This window comes from Chaetodon trifascialis, chromosome 12 (assembly GCF_039877785.1).
Source record: "Chaetodon trifascialis isolate fChaTrf1 chromosome 12, fChaTrf1.hap1, whole genome shotgun sequence".
NCBI classification, from domain to species: Eukaryota; Metazoa; Chordata; class Actinopteri; order Chaetodontiformes; family Chaetodontidae; genus Chaetodon; species Chaetodon trifascialis.
The window spans coordinates 11,111,326-11,130,237 of NC_092067.1; the positions used below are offsets into that span (position 1 = coordinate 11,111,326).

Here is an 18,912-nt window from a genome sequence, read left to right on the forward strand (position 1 = left end):
TGACCGAGGGAACTGTGGCTTCCCTGACTGACTGACTGCTCTGAATATACTCCAGCCTGCAGAGTATGATCAGGTAGTACTGGAGGTAGTCGGGAGCTGCAGTAGTAAATACAGACCAAAGACACCTGAAAGCAGCCACATATATATGTACACAAACCTGATTCTTAAAGAACTGTATGTAAATAAAACAGAACACACTTATTTGCAAACTGTTTCCCAACAACAGTTTCACAAAGTGTTCTTGAGTCCATGTACTAACATCCATCATACAATCATGTGTTCACAAAGTGGAGAACCTCGCTCCATCCTTGCTTGTGAACGACTGAGCCTTTCCAGGATGCCCCTTTCATACCCAATCATGATACCATCACCCGTTACAAATGAACCTGTTTACCTGAGGAACGTTCCAAACAGGTGTTTCTGGAGAATTCCACAACTTCCCCAGTCTTCAGTTGCTCCTGTCCAAACTTGTTGGAAACGTGTTGCAGCATCAAATTCAGAATAAGCAGATATTTACAAAAATCAATGAAGCTGATGAAGCAAAACAGTAAATATATTGTCCCAACTTTTTGGAACTGGGGTTGTACACAGAGATACTGATATATCTGCAATAAGTAAATAGTATCGGCCTCCCCAACTTATTAGCCCAGTCCAGTCTTAAAACTAAAGTGTGGCTACATGCTGAAATATTTTACATAAACTGAACAGAAAGTAAGAATTGATCTTATCAAAGCTTTAAAGCAGTTGTGACTGATGTACATAAATGGACATATGATCATTTATATAGCTGATACGTCCAACACGTTAGCAAACAGTGGCCTAATCACACATCCAAAAGACATGAAGTAACATTAGCCTTCATTTGAACTCAAGTTTGTGTCTGCCTGATGTATGTAAGTCCAATATCCACTCTCTTTTCAGCTCTGCTTTAATCTTGAGGAAGATATCTGTCTCTATCTGCTAAATGTGCCACTGTGTTCACCAGCTCATCACCTGCTTGATGCTGGGCATGCTGCAGGTTTAAGAAAGCATTTTCACTCAAAAAAATAAAAGATCCGGTTACGGTGAAGACACGGCTGGCATGGCAGGCCGTATCTTACACACTGCACCTTTTAAACTGTCACAGATCTGTTTTTCAGCAATGTGAGTGAGTTTTCACTTTCCTGGGCTGCACTGCCTCCATGGTGAAAGGAGAACATATACATGTTTTATTTAAAAAATAAACAGATAGGATGTCTGCTCCCCTCTATGTGATGCCCACACACAAAAATGGGGGGGAAAAAAACCAAACCACGTTCATCATTTTGCAAAATGGTGAAAGAGAAACAAGAAAGAAACCTTTCATCCTGATTCTCTCCTGGTGGTAGCAGGATCTGACTCATGAGGGATGGCTTCACGCTGCTGTGACACCAAGTCCAGCAAGGTCAGACCAGAAAGTGCTAAAGTACTAACTCCATTAAAGACTGATCCCGCTGAGGCAGATTACTTCGGTCCTGTCTCCCGCAAATCTCCCTCCAACCACAGCTCTGATTATATCAGCAGAGCAAAAATGCCTATTTTTGCAAAGGCGTGCTTAGACACTCATTAATCTCTAAAGAACTACATCCAAAAAATGGCCAGGAGGTGCATGGAGACGGAAGTCTCTCACACACACACCTGTCACAGTCCATCTGCTGGAGAAAATTCACACCTGATCCACAATGCAGCGAGGAGACAACAGGGTCTATAAGCTGCGTCTGCGTGCACACAAAGAGCTTTTATTGTGCAGAGAGCAGCACTGACATCCATACCATAATACTGACTCTTGGACACCTTAACACACACACCTGGACGAGGTCACTGCCCTACCAATTAGCCCCTCTCTTTCTATCAGAGCGCCATGTGAAGCGTTCGTGAACCTTGTAATTACCAGAGCAGAGGACGTGTTTCATCTAAAACCAGTGCGATTGACACAGCCCTTGAGAGAAAACAAGCCTCTGACTCACTCAGAATGAGTAACGGACAAGAGAAAGTCATCAGCCATCAGACATCCACTGGCTGCGCAATGTCTGAGCAGAAGTTTACTTCTATCAACACTGCACTCAAGCACCTCGCACGTCACAAGAAAAGAAATGACACCGATGTTTAGCTTAAAGAGTAACCTCTACTCTAAGAAGAAAGGACGTCTGATGAAAACACGTGGCCGGGAAGAGTCGAATCATCCTGACCTTCTAAGCACATCCTATTCTGATAAATCACACAGGGCAGCGGTTCTTGATGACAGGCTTTCACGGCGCATAGAGCCCTCTTGAATACAGCCTGCCAAAAGCAAGGTCCTATGAAGGAAATGCGGCTCTACCTCACATTACGGCCCATAAATACAGCTGGGAGCGCTGACGCCCACAGCAGGCGGGCGTTTGATGTGAGAAAGTACAGAAAGTCCACTTAAAGTGCACTTAACCATCCGTCGCCCCGATTCCAAAACGGACATAACAATGCTTGTACCATCCGACTGTATGACTAGTCACCCTCTCACACCTACATCAACCCTCTCACTCCATTTGTTTTTGAACTAGCGATAGACTCAATGGTTTTAAATTGCTTGCTCATCCATGTTTAGGAGAAAGGAAACAAAGATGGAGATTAGTCTTAGAAAGCTGCTGTTACTCCGAGAGCTTAAACCAGCAACACTGCTCCCGTCCAAACACTAAATAATAGCAGATCTTACAGGTTAACACATATGCTTGCGCTACAGAAAAAGATGCTGACAGGATTTGTTCATATCAGGTTTGCACACACTGGCTGCTGTATTTGTGGAAAAATCATGTTTGACTGCTCAGACAACAAGCCCACTAATCTACAGCTCTATAGCCATTTTCAGACAGCTTAACCTCTCTATAATCTGCCTGAACTCTGGACACTTGCTTCTAAACACAGACTGAGATTAGCAGCGTATCAGAGACTTATAGCACAACTATGAAAGCTGCACCACAATAAGCTGCTCAAACCTCCCATGTAACTCCATAGATGGAGCAGAGCATCATATGTCAACACACAGAAACCAATAGCTAAAACACCTCCTCTCAGGAAGTTTACAATCTTGTGAGGATGGTTAATTACCCTGGACATCCATGTGTTTCTCATGTCCTCTGAGCGCTCACACACTCAGCCAGGAGTGAGTGGCACAGCTGGTCTTGATGACTCCAGCGCTCCGTCTTTTGAAGGCTGAGCTCAGATAACTGCTGCTCTGGCCGGTTAGCGTGCATCTGAAATTACACCTCCACCTTCCCAGAGCGCCCTGCCCATGCAATCCCTCCTCTCCTCTGTACTGTACCGTACCGCCACATACACAGTCTGGAACAGATAAAAATAAAACTCTACCTCCACATTCAGTTGAATTTTAGAATTAAATGAAGAGAAGCTCAAATGTCTTCAGTCTACTCCAGTCTTTTCATTTTATGAGCTGCTGTGAGATATCAAGCGCTGAATTTTGATATAAAGTATGAGCGATAAATCCACATTTTTACAACAATGCATCAGATGGCGACATGACAATGTGAAAGAGGTTGCTTCTACTGATGAACCCACAGGGAATCAGCTGCGCTTGGCCTTACGGGGGTCTCCAGCTCATTGTTTAGCTGTCCAACCAACAGCTTCAATGTTTCGGTTCACCCTCGCTGCTCTCAACAGCAACATTTTCATTGAAAAAGCTTTTAATATCTCCACTGTGCAGTAACTGCTCAGCTCCAAACAACACACAGGCACAGTCAGCATTAGCTGGTGAAGGTAGTGGAGCATTTAGCAGCTAAAAGAGCGAGATATTTCCCTCAGGAGCTGGACTAAAATCAGACATAGAAGACAGTGAATATTGGACTTACATTCACCACGACTCCAACTGAATGCTAATGTTCCTCCTTATCTGCTGGATGTATAAAATAAGCAACTGTTTGCTGACAAACTCACCAACACTAAAAGAAAAGTGATTATATGTCAGTATTGTGCTCACAGCTCATATCTGCTGCCCAAAGTAGCAAAAAAAACAGTTATTGCAGCTTTAAACATATTTGTCTCTGCTTTTCCTACCAGTATTAACGGATAGACATTTAAAAGCTTTTCATTTTAAGCCAGCAATTATTAACCTCATTCTTATGACAGCCGAGATCATCTTATGGTTAAATCAATGAGACTTTTCTGAGCAGCCTCAAAGCTGCAGCGGTGCAATATTAAAAAGGTGCTTCACTATGCTGCTGCTGGAATGACTGACCGGTGCACATCTGTCCTTCAGAGACAGAAAGTCTGCATCCCCTAGTAGTCTAAGTGGCAACAGTAAAGATATGTGTCTTTGAAGCAGAACTCCTGCTTTTTCTGTCTATTTTTTCCGTGAAGCAATCCACACATACAAAAAAGCAATTACTTTTTTCAGCAACAAAGAAAATAACAATGTTCTTCCAAGTGGTCCCTGAACGCAACACCCATGTAGCTTTGATATTATACCAATTGATCATGGCGTCTGTCGACAAAACATAAGTAGATGCAGAGTGTTGCACGTTCCAAGAGAAGGGGACAAACATTTATACATTTAAGTGGAAGACAAATCAGTGTCTCTGTGGGGACGAGCTCACAGTGATGAAAAAGGCTAATCTCAGGAGTCATTACAGCTACAAACATGCTAAACTGGATGAGCTGCAAGGACAAACGTGCTTGGATAAAGTTAACGCTCTTCTGTGGGGTTTAGATGTCCAACAAGGAGCTTTTGCAAGACCACAATCTGGCAGAGACGGTGTTATACGGGCAAGTTTTGTGGTGAGCGAGCTAAGAGCTAAGAAGCTGAAACCTCATTCAGAAGGAGAATTTGTGTCTTGTACAATTGTTCCAAAGTCCATATTCCTGCTCTGTGAAAACAAAAGTTTACCGTGACATCAGAATATGCTGATGAGGAAACAAAAGTTAAGCCGCAAAGCAACAATCTGCTACTGAAAGATCTTCTCAAAACTCTTTCTTACTCAGCTCAAGACTGACTGACCCAAACCTGGAAAACCAGCTGTGACTAGAATCATCATCATCATCATCATCATCATCATCATCATCATCATCACCATCGTCATCATCATTGTCATCACTGCCGTCTGACATCAGATGTCTCACCAAAGAGGAGCAGTTCCAGACTGACTGCTGCAACTGAGCAACGCCCCAACCTGTCACATGTGCGTAATAAGCTTCTCAGGTGCTGCCCAACCACCAGTGACCCACCCCTGAGAGGAAATGGCCCTTGACAGGACAAAGGTTCCCCACCCCTGCTGTAAGGTCAATCAGTCCCACGCTCTTTTCTCTTCGCTTTGTCCAGCATCAGTTTATCCAATGTGAACACAGGGATTCAATTAGTCCACCTTAGTGGGATTTATGTTAAACTCCTTCTGACGGAGAGTATCTCTTCACCACATAACTCGTCCACAAAAATAGCTTCTTCTCTCAGACCTCCTCTGGCCTGATGCTAATCAGAGCAGTCACTCTTCAACTAGTTAACTCCATTACTGGGTCATCACTGACACCAATTATGCATTTCATCAGTTTGTATTTTTAGAATAGCAGCATTTCCTCACTGATGTTCTCTGGCTTAAAAAAAAACCCCTCCAAAAATTGTTTTCCACACACTAATTGGCATGGCAGTTAACAATGAAACCTGTGTGAATAACAACTGTCACAGATACACTGACCGCCGCTGATAGATTAGATAGAAAGCTTTCTGATCTATCCTTGTTTAGCCCCTCTCAGCTGGCTGCAGCTGCACATCCGCATGCACCGCTGCGCACATCAATTCCACAATAATCACAAAGGTTGTCAGAAAACTGATGGACTGAGAATTAAACGTAAACATACATGACTTCATCACAGTATGAGCTTCCATATACTGAAAAGCCTCATGCTCTCCATGATGATCTTTTTGATCATGTGTATCACATTGTGTCCTGTGTGGGCTTCTGTCCTTAATGTGTCATTTCTGCACATGGTAAATTATTTGGTACCTCGTATCATGTGATGTCCTAATTTTGGGTGGACCAGTCATTTTTGTCTTATTCACGCTGAATGTTACTCAAGACCAGTGACGCTATAATGAAGAAAGTGTTACATTTTGTTAAGATTTGGTGGAGAAATGTAAGAAAATAGGGTCTGTAGGGTGGTTTGCCATTGTAGGACAAAAGTGGAATATTGTTGGTGCATTTTAGAAAGCAGTTCTGACACACCTGTACTCTGTCTGCACATGTGGGGGGGGGGGGGGGGTGCACCCCATTTGAGACAATATATCCAGCTGCACAGACAAAGAGGTGCCAGCCCGTGTGTAGCGGTAATTAGATAGTTATGTGTAAAAGCAATAACACAGATGTTCTGTGAGCCTTTCACACATTGGTGTCAGGCATGTGCCTTTATCAGGCATCCATCAGCACATTCAGAATGGATCCTTAGAGTGGGTAGCAACACCTATAGTTCACTCACTATAAAAGAAAATGTTCTGGCAAAGAAAGGATAAATAATTTAGCTTTAGTTTTATATAATATGCACCTTTTCAGCTCTGGTGTTCCAACACACTGTCCACTAAATTCAACTTTTGTCCTCTCAAAAGCTTTGAAAACCAGAGCACACATAATTATTTAACAGCTGCACACAAACAAAACGACTTTGTGACGCAATGTCACAATAACCTGGAGAGAGGCGTTGCATTTCCATGCAGTTCATGCTGCACAGGGAGGTAGTACAGAGAACAGACTGCTGCCTTTGATTCCAGTGGACAACGGTGAAGCACTTTGAGTGTGAGCGTCTTCATTGTTGAGTTTCAGTCTTCTCTCGACCTCCACCTCTCTTCTTGAAGATGATGTGTTTTGGTGACAAAGCCCTGACAGCTTGAGAGTGACAAACCTCGCCATTCACACGTTGCTGATATCAGACAACCCCCAGCACTTCAAAAGGCAACACACTCCACACCCCCCAGACACAAAAAAACACAAATTACGCCTAATCGGCCATGACACTCGTATGTTTCCTTCAGCTTTCAAATGTTTTTGCTGCTCTGCGTCGTGTGATGTGAAGGCGATTAGGGAACACAGCACTTAGGTGTTTAATTTGAAACACTTGGTCTGAGATGATATAAGGCTGTCACTAATTAAATTGCTTCAAACAAAAGCCTGCTACAGTTGCAGCTATCGATATGAAATTGCAGCGATGAACGCTTCAAGGAGCAGTGTTAGACTTTCAACGGTGCTGCTAAAATGAACTTTTGGAGCACGAGAGCAGGTTTTTCCATCATGGCAAAAGAGTATCAGACTTTGTGCATGCAAATAATATTCTAAGAATTTCCGAGGTGTCTCTGTCTCAGTGGGTAATAAGGGAAATGTTATAGTCTGGGTTTCCTGTTTTGTGTGGGGTGACACCATGTGCACGAAGCTGTTCAACAATAACTGAGTGTCAGGGGAACAATAAACCTCTGCATCTTCCCAAGTTGTAGAGCAGCGTGCAGGCCTGGCTTCACTGTGAATGAACTCAGATTCTTCATTGTGACGAAAGCTGATCTTAATAAAAGGGATCCAGCTCAAGAAAGCGTTTTTAACTCTGGTGCATGTGCCAGTAATGCTCACGTTGATTAAACATTCACAGAGCCTCGCCGAAACTAAATGTGCTGCCTCTAAATGAGCTTCCTGTGGTGATGACCGTGATCCGCAAAAGTAACGAAAGAACAAAGGATTTTCTTTCGTTTTCATCCGCAGGTTTGTGATATCTTAAATACTGGGTCGTTTAGACCAAACATCGTGCATGCACATCCTCCCCCTGTGCAGCTCCGCGTCCTGCACAAAGCGCTCTGAAGCAGCAAATGCAGGTCTGTGCGAAAATGCTGCGGAAAGCGAACAAAGCCTTACCTAAAAACTGTGCCGGTCCTCGCTGGATGCTGCTGCTGCTGCGGCTGCTGCCCGGCGGTCCATTTCGCTCCTGTTCGCCTTGTTGCACGGCAAGCATGCGGCTCGGTTTGGCTCGCCTCTGCTCTCTGTTCACGCAGAGGACATCCACTACTACACCGAGCGGAGGGGCTGTGTTGTCCGTCACACTGTTGCTGGCCTTTTTCTCTCATCCACATCTGAGTTTGAGAGGCGGAGTCAGCGAGGGCTGGTTTCTACAGAGAGGCAACGAGGTGGCTGTTGGCCTGGAGGAAAGGAAAGGAGGAAAGGGGGGAGGAAAGGAGGGAAGGGGAGGAAAGAAAGGAGGGAAAGGTATATTGATGTTGAATGAGATAGTTTCCTGGCAGTAGCAGACGGTGTGTCAAATTACGCAGGGAAAAGGAAAGAGGGAGAGAGAGAGGCACAAATTTAATACACATTTGATAATGTCCTACCAGGTTTGCCCAGTTCGAAGGGGGGAAGAGGCCTACACTCCTTGCAGAATGTTTTTTAAGACTGATATCACTTCTGTACTTGTTCTGTAAATATAAGACTAGCTAGCTACCAGTTAGCTTAGTTTAGTTTAGCGTTGCGTAGCTTAGCCTGGCTGGGAGCAGTTGCTGCCTTCAAATGGAACCAATGAGCTCGTGGTTTCACCACAGGAAGTCCTATACATGATATGATTTGTGTTGAAGTGGTTAAGGTGTGAGATCACTGCCGGTGGTCAATGGCAACGCATACTGTTGGTGTCTAGAAGTCACCAAGGTGAACAATTTAGCAAGCTTGTGACAAACAGGAGACCTCAGACACCGTACAAAGTTATGAAGAAAAAGTAAAATAAAGTAAAATGACAACATATTTACTTACCATTCACCCAGAAATTAATTTCCATGGCCGTTGCCATTTTTTTTGAAAACGTCACAACTCAGGAATTCCTTTGAGTTTTCAGAAAATTTCAACATCCAAGGTTGTGAATACCACAAGTGAAGAGTTCATGTGGATTAATCTCGTGAGCTTGGTAAACACGACCACATTTGAAGGCAGCAGGTGAGTTCCTGATGTCACCACTGCTAACGGCTAACTGCTACTAGCCAAGAACCAAACCTTCCGTAAAACAGTAAATTGTTGCTTTATATATTTTGTTGTTTGTACAGATTAAACAAACGATAAAGGTTTAACTTGTGATTGTTACAAGTGATGGCAGGTGTTGCCTTTGTTAAAAAAAACAAAACAAAAAAAAAACAGGCTAGCAGTTTCCCCCCGTTTCCAGTCTTAAACTAAGCTAACAGACTGCTAGCTTTAACCTCATGTAGTATTTACCAAACAGCTATGAGTGGTTTAATTTTTCTCCACTAAGTCTCTGCAAGAAAGGGAATAAGGTTGTTTTGCCAAAATGGTGTACTGTTGCTTTAAGGAAAGACAAAATCCAAGACAATCTGAAGTGCTTTAAACCAGTGATTTCCATCCTTTGTGGTGTGTGACCCCCCTCACCATGAAGGGGTCTCAGGTTGTTCCAATGGAATGATTATTAGAGGCCAGAGGGCCAAAACATTCCAATATTTCACAAGTTTTTTCTTCTTTTTTTCACATGAATCATCTTGCAACCCCTCAGATTGATCTTGTGACCCTTTGGAGGAACTGTTGGCCACAAGGTTGGAACCACTGCTTAACTGACTGATGAACAAAAACAGAACTAATGAACCAAAAAAGATTATTTTAGGATTTTCAATAGATTACAAACACTAAGTGCATCACTTGAACAACTCTGTCATGATTAGCTTCACAAACACCAAAAATTTAAAGGAATTTGACAGTACTAGTAAAGCAAAATACATAAACACAACGATAGAGGGTACACAGTTACACCATCATTGCACCACCATTGAGATACTCCATTAGATGACTCCAAATTCTGACAGATATTTGGGTTTTGTTCTTAATAGTGAGCCTAAGTATAACACATTCCCCAACTCTCTTATCCACATATCATACATTGGTCCACAGTATGACTTGCACGTATGAAGCATAAGTTTTCTCACTATCATCATACCAAATGAAATGATCTGACCTTAAGACTAGGTAAAACATTAGCGTGTTAGGCTCCCAGTGCAAAAGCTTACCTGAACATTTTTAAAGCATCACTCACACAACACACCCATCATCACATTCTTAACCTGCAAGCAGATCATCAAGTTAAAACAAGTTAAATGCCAGTAAAACTCTGCGAGTAAAAGTGTGTTTGGTGCTCTTTCGTACTGTAAGTGATCAGTGGGTTGAGATCATGAAACAGAATGAGTGAGTTTTCTGACTTTGGCACAGCTTGTCAGAAACTGAAACTTCTGTCACCATACAGTGACAGCGTCTCAGAGGACCTCAAGTGTCTAACGAAAAGAAGACTAGAAAAGAAAACTAAGCCGTTTTTAGACTTTGCACTTTCGCATAAACAAATATCAAGAAGTTTCAGTTTTGCCAAAGATGGAATGCAAGATGTGGGGTAATATGGTCTTTTTAAAAGCTCTGCTGGTCAACTGACAGGAGCATTTACTGTAGTCATTACAGGTGGAGGAGGAAATACATAATTTTGAAAGAATGAAGTATGGAAACATGAACAATTAGAAAAAAGTAAAAGAGTAAAAGTGGAAAAAGGGGAGCGGGTAGGTGTATCTTGTTACCTTTGGACACCGCCAGGCTGGCTGTCTCTCTCTGCTTCATGTCTTTATGCCAAGCTAAGCTAAGCTAAGCTAAACAGCTGCTGGCAATAGCTTCAAGTTTGCATTTACAAATGTGCCAGTGGTGTCAATCTTCTCATGATCATCATCATCAACACTTGGCAAGAAAGCAAATATTTCCCAAAATGTCGACTTTTTGGAAAATGGAACTCTACAAAGCCACAATTCCACGACAACTGAGCAAACTCCATCTGATGATTTAGTAGATCTAAAACAGCAACTTAATGGATCTTGAAGTGAGATTGTCATGTCAAATATTTGTATCCAAGATGAATCTGTTGCAGTGAAGTCACCTTTACCCATACTGTATGACTGAACCTTGTAAAGGCCTTTATTTGGAGCAAAGAAACTGTTACATATATTATATATATTAATTTAAAGTGTCATTGTTTTTCTGCATAATAAGTGTGTGTGTGTGTGTGTGTGTGTGTGTGTGTGTGTGTGTGTGTGTGTGTGTGTGTGTGTGTGTGTGTGTGTGTTTGAGAGAGAGAGAGAGAGTAGGTAGATTGTAGTTTGTGTTTTTTGTGCTGCACGAGGATCAGCAAGTGTAATACAGGTTGTGTGTTTGTGTGCTGCTCTCTTAATTGCCTCATCAGTAAATGTCAAACATTCAAATGGTTCGGCCATCTAGATTTATTCTTTCATTTGTGCTTCATCAGATGCAGGCGCTGCAATCACTGCTGTGCGGCCACATGTGCCAATGAATAATAAATCACGACACAAAGAGATCTAACCAGCTGTCTGTGAGCCGTAAGACCAACTGGAAAGTAAACTTGGGAGTTTTTTATAGTACAAACATCCTCTTTAACCACAGAAACTGATGCATGATAAAATGGTCTCTCAAAGAACAGCAGAGGGACAATTCAAGTGTTGGACAACCTGCACACACCGAATCCAGGTAGACAAGTACAGCATGGCTCATGGAGTTATCACAGATACTCAAAATGTTGCCTTGAATAATGTAACCTGAGGCATTGGCTCCATTGCACACATGACATTCCGTCTCTTCAAAGTGAGGCTTAGTAATGGGGCGTTTGGAGACAGATGACTCACACCAACTCACTGGTGTGCTCAGAGACTGTGGCTGAAAAATGGAGAGTGTGAGTGGGCTGTGGGAAGTGTGTTTGTGGCCCATAGCAATATGGTAAGACCTGTGGACTGAAATGTCTCCTACAGTCATCCCAACAGCCCCCCAGCAGGTCAGCAGTCCTCTGCTGAACACCTGACTCCGGTGCTTATCGTCTTTCTCCAGGTGTGTGTCAGTCAGCCACACTTCATTATACTGCAGCCTTTGTAGTGGATGACCAAAAAAGGAATTTCACAATGTGGAAAAGAGGTGTGTAACCAGGTGTGAGGTGTGTGCATGTGCATTATGAAAGAAGAGCGTACACGTGTAGTGTCTGTGCATAAAAGTGTATTTTGCACTTTTCAGCCCAGCTGCAAAGCTGATTCCCTTGAAAATGCCTGACCACCAAGATGAAAGGGACCAATTAACCCTTTGAGAAGTCCCACTCCCAGAGTGATTCTCTGCCCGTCAATCTCTCCGTTTCAACATTACATGTATGCACTTTGCAGTAATAGCCGTGGCAGATTTTCCAATCAAAATTCATGGTCATTTTTGAAACAATGGATCCTTGATTTCAGACTAAAGGAGACAAAACCAGCCTCACATTTCTAGTCCAATGCCCTCGATTAAGATGACTGAAATGACAAATGATAATGGTAGATCTTATCATCTCTGGCTTGTCTATTAACGTTAGGCCTACATCTCACAGAAAACCTTCTCGAGCTGTCCAGCCAGAAGTCTTTAAAAGGGTCTTAAGTATGCACTTGATAACAACATACACAATTTTGCACTGAAAGACTGAGGCTAAAGCTACACACCAGGGAAAAAGCTGGCATCCTCACCAGTTGATTATTTATAAACATCCCAGAATAAAAAGCAGAACAGAGCTGCCAGTGCTAGCTTAAACTCTGATATAACACCGTTAGCTTTTTTACCAGCTCCCACACAGTGGCCGTGTCACACATGAATGAGGTTCTTCTGACATAACCTGTGACCATGACCCTACGAAATAATGTATTAAAGTCATCTGCTTCTTAGCCACTGAAGTAAAACCGAAGCAGTTGTTCTGAATCCTGAATTCAGTCCTGTTTGTCCTGACAAATAGACAAAACCCAAGTTTTGATTAGTAGGCAAATAAAACACTGTGTATGAATTGTTGTGAAACATATTTTTGGTGATACTTCAGAAGGGCAGTGTCCTGGCTCTCCATTGACTACAGCAGGTGTTGTTAGATGAGCACAGTAGTGCCATGAGTTGGCAAACAACTCACATTGCTATGACATTATTGGACTGAAACATTACGGAGGGAAATTAAACATTACATCGCTGACATGGAGCCCAGTGTCCCAGGACCAGTTGAGCGTCCACCCAAAAAGCAAAAACATTACTGCTTTACGAGACCCAAACAAAGCATTTTGCAAAGCCTGCAGGAAAGACTTTGGTATTGTGTTTCTCTTTCATAATGACAGAAAGTTGATTTCATGGGGGAAAAAAATGTTCGCATTGACTTGACTTTCACGTGTTTTACTGTTCATTGACACTGTTACTGTTCATTTTCATTGAATGTAATGGACTAAAGGCCACGACCAACTCCACTGTCCTGAAGTCCCCCACCCTCATCTGGTCACCCTGTCATGCATACACAAAGGCTGTATGCATGCAATTGTATGCATGCATACAGCCTTTGTGTATGCATGACAAACATTGTTTAATTCATATCCTTACACTCTTTATGTTGTGTTTTTGGTTTTTGAAAGGATCAAAAAATTCAGATGCCTTCAAACATTCTGTATTGTATTGCTTGGAGAAAGCTTGACAGGGCTGCCATGCCCAGTTACGGCTGCCTAACAATTCACTGTTATGTCTTCTTTTGCTTTTCCTTAAGACACACTTTCACTTCATGTGACTCCTCTCACACCACCAAAGATATACAATAGATCTCTGGTTTTATCATTGTGCACATAGCTGAACTCTTCCTGTTATAAAAAAAAATGGTCTTCACTCTCTAAATGCTATCACGCAATGAAAAAGGTGGATGAAGCCAGGACTGACATCCCCTGTGCTGTGTACTTGTTCGCCAGGCTTTTGTCTGCACTTTAAAAATTCGAAATGCTGCCACCAGCACTGCCCTCATCATTCGCTACCTGCATAATCATCATCGAGACTCATAACTGTGTGACTGAGATGAATCAGAGAGCAGTCAAAGCTTTCTGCCACCACTAAAATCATATCTGAGCATCTGGCCATCTCTCTGATCTACCTCGGTTTGTTGTTCCTCTCAACTAATTGTGGCCATTAGAAATCTGCAAGAGCGTGACGGTTTCCATGGCAATACACTGATGTGCTCGGGTGTTTCAAGCCTTAAATATCCTGGTCATTTCATGCCATCTGTTTCTCCTAATCACAATATCTTGACTGATTTGGAAATTATGAGAGCCAACATAACGCAGTCACAGAAGCCTCGCTGACTTAATGGGCTCATTCACATCTACAAAATGCCGGTGGAGGTGTTTGATGACACATTGAAGGATGAGACTTCTGAGTGCATTTTATTAGGTTCATATTCAATACACACACAATGCAGAGTGATAGTAAACAGCAAATGATGTAGTGAAATGACAAGTGGGTAACTTAGCCCTTAACAGACTGGAAGAGGTGGCTGCAGGCCATTTGATGGTCTGATGAGCACATCTGTGCTGTGCATATAAAAAGAGAAGCCAAATGATCTGCTGGAAATGGCTGTGAATTGTCTGGAACTTGATTACCTCATTCTGCATCGCATTTTAGCACATGGCTTAAATTATTTTTTGAAATACACATTTGAAAAACTTGTTTATAATGTTGGACACGTGTTCAATGGTGTGCTGACTCAACAGAGCCAGAACATCAAGTCCACAGCCATGTGGACTTGATGCCACATGGCTTTGTGAGGCTACAGTTAGACAGTGGCTCTCTGAGCTACATGCTAACATGCTCACAATAGCAACACTAACATACTGATGTTCAAATATGTTTGCCATCTAGAGTTAGCTTGTTTGCATGCCAACATCCCACAAAAATATTGAAAGAAATATTGTGGACTGCTAGTAGGATAAAGGAGTAGAGGTACAGCAGCTCAGCCTTGTTGAGACTGAGCTTCAGGTTGTGTACAGGGATTTGCTCATGACCCAAAGCTGGGCAAATTGCTGGTAGAGCGACAAACATCACCCACCATCAGCAGTCTGCCCAACATTTGTCAAGACATATCACTCTGAAAGGTGTTGACATGCAGTAATGATGCCTTATGCTGGCATCAAACGCAGGCCACAGCAGTCAGGAGTCAGCCTGAATACATGGCATACATTCTACCAGGTGAGCTACCAGGGCTAGTTGGAGTTGCTAATCAGGCTGTTAACAATGATACACTACTGGCCACACCAGAAGCCCCAAAACATTGTTCCCAGAGGCTGAATCATCATCAGATAATGGTCGGTGGGTTCCAAGATTTCTTGTAATATTGCTGTAAGATTGCTTGGCTATTATATTATAATAAGCGAAAGCCTCTCTTGTTGGGCCAATGGTAGGGACAATAAGTAATATGATGGGTTTTTTTGGTTGTTAGTATTAACTAGCTTCCTGTTCTTATCTGTTCCAAATTCAGTCAACATGTGCTACACCTTCTCAAGTTCTGCTTCACCAGCCAGAAAATGCTGCTATAATGGGAGTGAGTTTACCCCCAGAGCATTTAAAATCCCTTAATCTTGTTAGCATTATTGTGAGTTAGCCCAGGTCTTTCCAGGATAGGACACACAACATTGTTATTTTGGCTGCACACACCCTCATTTTTAGATCTTGACACTCAAGAGAAAGACAAAGCTGAACTAGAGAAGGACTGTAGATGGTGAATCAAAGAATGACATAAGAGAAAGAGACAACAGTCAAGTGAGTCCACAGGAACCACTTAAACCTTCCCAAACCCCTCAAAGACATCCAAGAGACAAAGAAAATGTTCAAAGTAAAGCCTTGGGCTGAAGGCTTCTTGATGAGCCCAGCAAAACAACAAGATGACAGATACTACATTGACTTAATAAACACAAACAGTCCAGACAAAGCATGAATGATTTACTATGGACAAGTATACAAACTTCAGAACACAATGACTTAATTTGCAGTCTGATACATATATGACCACTTCATTTACCTCTGTAGTTTTAATGTATTTCTTAACACTGGCCTTTTCATACCTTCTATTCTGAAGAGTACCGGGACCATGGGGCTTATAGAGCAATGCACCACACTGTGACCATGGATAAAAATACTCAAGATGAACCTGAAATGTCACCACTAGTACACATTACTGAGATAATGCCCCCGCAACTTATCAAATAGGCAAGAACAGTCAAAAACGGTTCTTAGATTAATTCAGTACAAAGGTAGGGTAGGCTCGTGGCTGTCTGCTGCACTCTTTCTTTCACTTCCTTTGTTCCTGCATCTGCTGTGTTCCACCTAAATATTACATGTGCATTAGAAAGGCCAGGATGATGGATGTGTCATGGTACCCGCTACATCGTCTCTTTTCCACATTTGTGAAATGTGCAGTATCCAGCAAATATGCAATGTATCAGCTGCTGCAGTATTGTTTTTATGTCTTATTGCTGTATAGCTACAGAACATATGTGTGTGTGTGTGTGTGTGTGTGTGTGTGTGTGTGTGTGTGTGTGTGTGTGTGTGTGTGTGTGTGTGTGCGTGTGTGTGTGCGTGTGTGTGTGCGTGTGTGTGTGTGTGTGTGTGTGTGTGTGTGTGTGTGTGTGTTTATTTACATACGTTGCACCTCATGTTGTTGTAGTTTGAATTTTTCTAATTGCTGTTCGTTTAAGTGTAAATGTACCATCAGGATTGCTGTTGTATTGTGTTGTACAATAGCAATAAATAATTCTGTTCTAATCTATTCAGTTCTGTTCCTCCAGTCTTCAACACCGCTGGATAAACTCAAAGAGCCAAGACAAGAAAACGTAGGAGAAAGCTGTCTTTATTACAAGTGCAGACATGGAGCTGTCCAATAAGCATTATTATCCCACATTTAGACCCACTGCTCCAGATGTCCAGACAATAACCAGCATTGTGATGTTATAAAACACCGTTATTCAGCGTGCCCAGTGGACAAGACTGCTGACCCTGTCATGTTTTAAACCAACATCCTCCATTTTTATGTTGTTTTCTTGTCCTTCATGAAGATTCTTATATGTAAGAATATACACAGAAACTACACAAATACAACCCTGATTCCAAAGAAACAAAGTGGTGAACCTCTTTCCATCCTTACTTGTGAACGATTGAGCCTTTCCAGGATGCCCCTTTCAAACCCAATCATGATACTATCACCTGTTACCAATCAACCTGTTTACCTGTGGAATGTTCCAAACAGGTGTTTCTGGAGCATTCCACATCTTTCCCAGTCTTTACATGCTCCTGTCCCAACTTGTAGCAAAACATATATTTACAAAAATCAAAGAAATTGATGAGGTAAAACATATTGCGGGTTGTACAATATTTTACTGCAAGAGTGAGCAGTTGAGACTGAACCAAAGAGACTCGACAGTATATTTGATATATCTAAGAAATATTTGCTGTATGTAAAGATAAACGTATTTTGTTTCACTGGGGTTTTGCCAAGGAGGGGAAATGATAAGATAAGATATGATCCACACTCAGTCTGCTAAATCTGAAAAACAAACTCCAGTTTGGTCCTCTGTTGGCAGTAAGTCTGCATTTTGACACCAGATTTTCAAAGACAGTCTTCAGAATGGACAAATCTTAAATCTGTGTGGACAGGGAAAAGAGCTTCCTGTGGCCTCTTACCCTCTCTGGGATGATACAATACAGACAGTCCTCATAAATGGTATTTATGGTGAGTTTGTCAGATGCGTTTCTGATCATAAAACAGTCATTTTAATAAGATCGTGACAGAAAACAGGAGGAAACAGTCAACTGAGAGGCAGAAGATGAAGAGAGCTGTATCTGTTCTACCACAACACAGACAGAAAAATGACAATTCAAACATGTACAACTCCATGGCTACTGAGTAACTCTAGAAAGCTCCAGAACAGGCACTAAATGGACCTCGTGAACAGATTGTTTTGTCAGCTACCGTCTCCAAAGTCAATACTGCATTTTCAATCTCAACCATGCTTTATTTTTGCTTCATAACCAAACAGATTCAGGGCCAACGATTAATGTTGAGATCGATAAATCTGCCAGTTATTTTCAAATTTGATTGTTTGGTCTTCAAAAGGTCAGAAACTAGTAAAATAAAAAGGTGGTCACCCTTTACCATAAGTCTCCCTGTTTAGTATTCACAAGAACTACATGAACATGGTATATAAGGCAGCTGTGGCTCAGGAGGTCGAGCGGTCGATCCCTGGCCTCAGCAGTCTACATGTCGAAGTATCCTTGGGCAAGATGCAAAACCCCAAATTGGCTAAACTAAAAACCCATTGATACTGTGCCATTGGTGTTTGAGTGTGTGTGAATGGTTAAAAAGCTTGCATGAGCTGGTGGCCCTGCCATCGTGTGAATGTGTGTGTGAAAGGGTTTATGCAGAGTAGTGTTGTAAAAGATATACAACAGAGTAAAACAGTAAATCCTCTGATTTGAGAGGATGAAACTGGTTATTGTTTGGCCTTAATGATTGAAAAATGACTTAAACACTTCTGAGCTTATCAGAACTGTTGTTGATCGAGTAATTAATGAATGCATTGCTTCAGTGCTAAAGGCTTTCAGCTATTTTTCTATTTCTTTTCTGTGTCTGTGTGCAGAGATTCTGACAAAGGGACCTGAAGATGAAGCTGCACACAGCTTTCACTGTTCTAAATGAGTCAGATTAGTTAATACAAAGAGAGACAAAGAAGAAGACTTTCAGTCGAAACCTTTCAGATCTGAGTGTGTCGCTGTGATTGGAAACATGTTCTAAATTTCAACATATTTTCAGGTATATTTTTATTACAGCTGAGTGTTTGGACCCTGCCTCTTGCTGTCAGTTGCAGCTATGGTATATTCATTTGTACTGCTGTTTTCACAGCAGTGACCCCATGAGGTTTCGCTGAGATTTCTACACACTGTAACTGTCACTTCCTGGGAAATGGCAACCCCCATTCTCACAGCCTACACCATACAGCGACAGCAGACTCTGTCAGCTCACCTTTTGTCAGTTTTCATACTCTCTCTCTCTCTCTCTCTC

At 42.1% G+C, this 18,912-nt stretch overlaps 1 protein-coding gene across 1 annotated transcript in view; it reads right to left on the bottom strand.

The window, feature by feature from the left end:
- st6gal2a (ST6 beta-galactosamide alpha-2,6-sialyltranferase 2a) overlaps window positions 1-8,116 on the bottom strand; it is a 47,118-nt gene extending 39,002 nt beyond the window's left edge. Inside the window, exon 1 of the mRNA XM_070976605.1 lies at window positions 7,887-8,116. The gene's annotated coding sequence lies outside the window, so the exon portion shown is untranslated. The remainder of the gene's footprint in view (window positions 1-7,886) is intronic.
- Window positions 8,117-18,912: the final 10,796 nt, after the last annotated feature.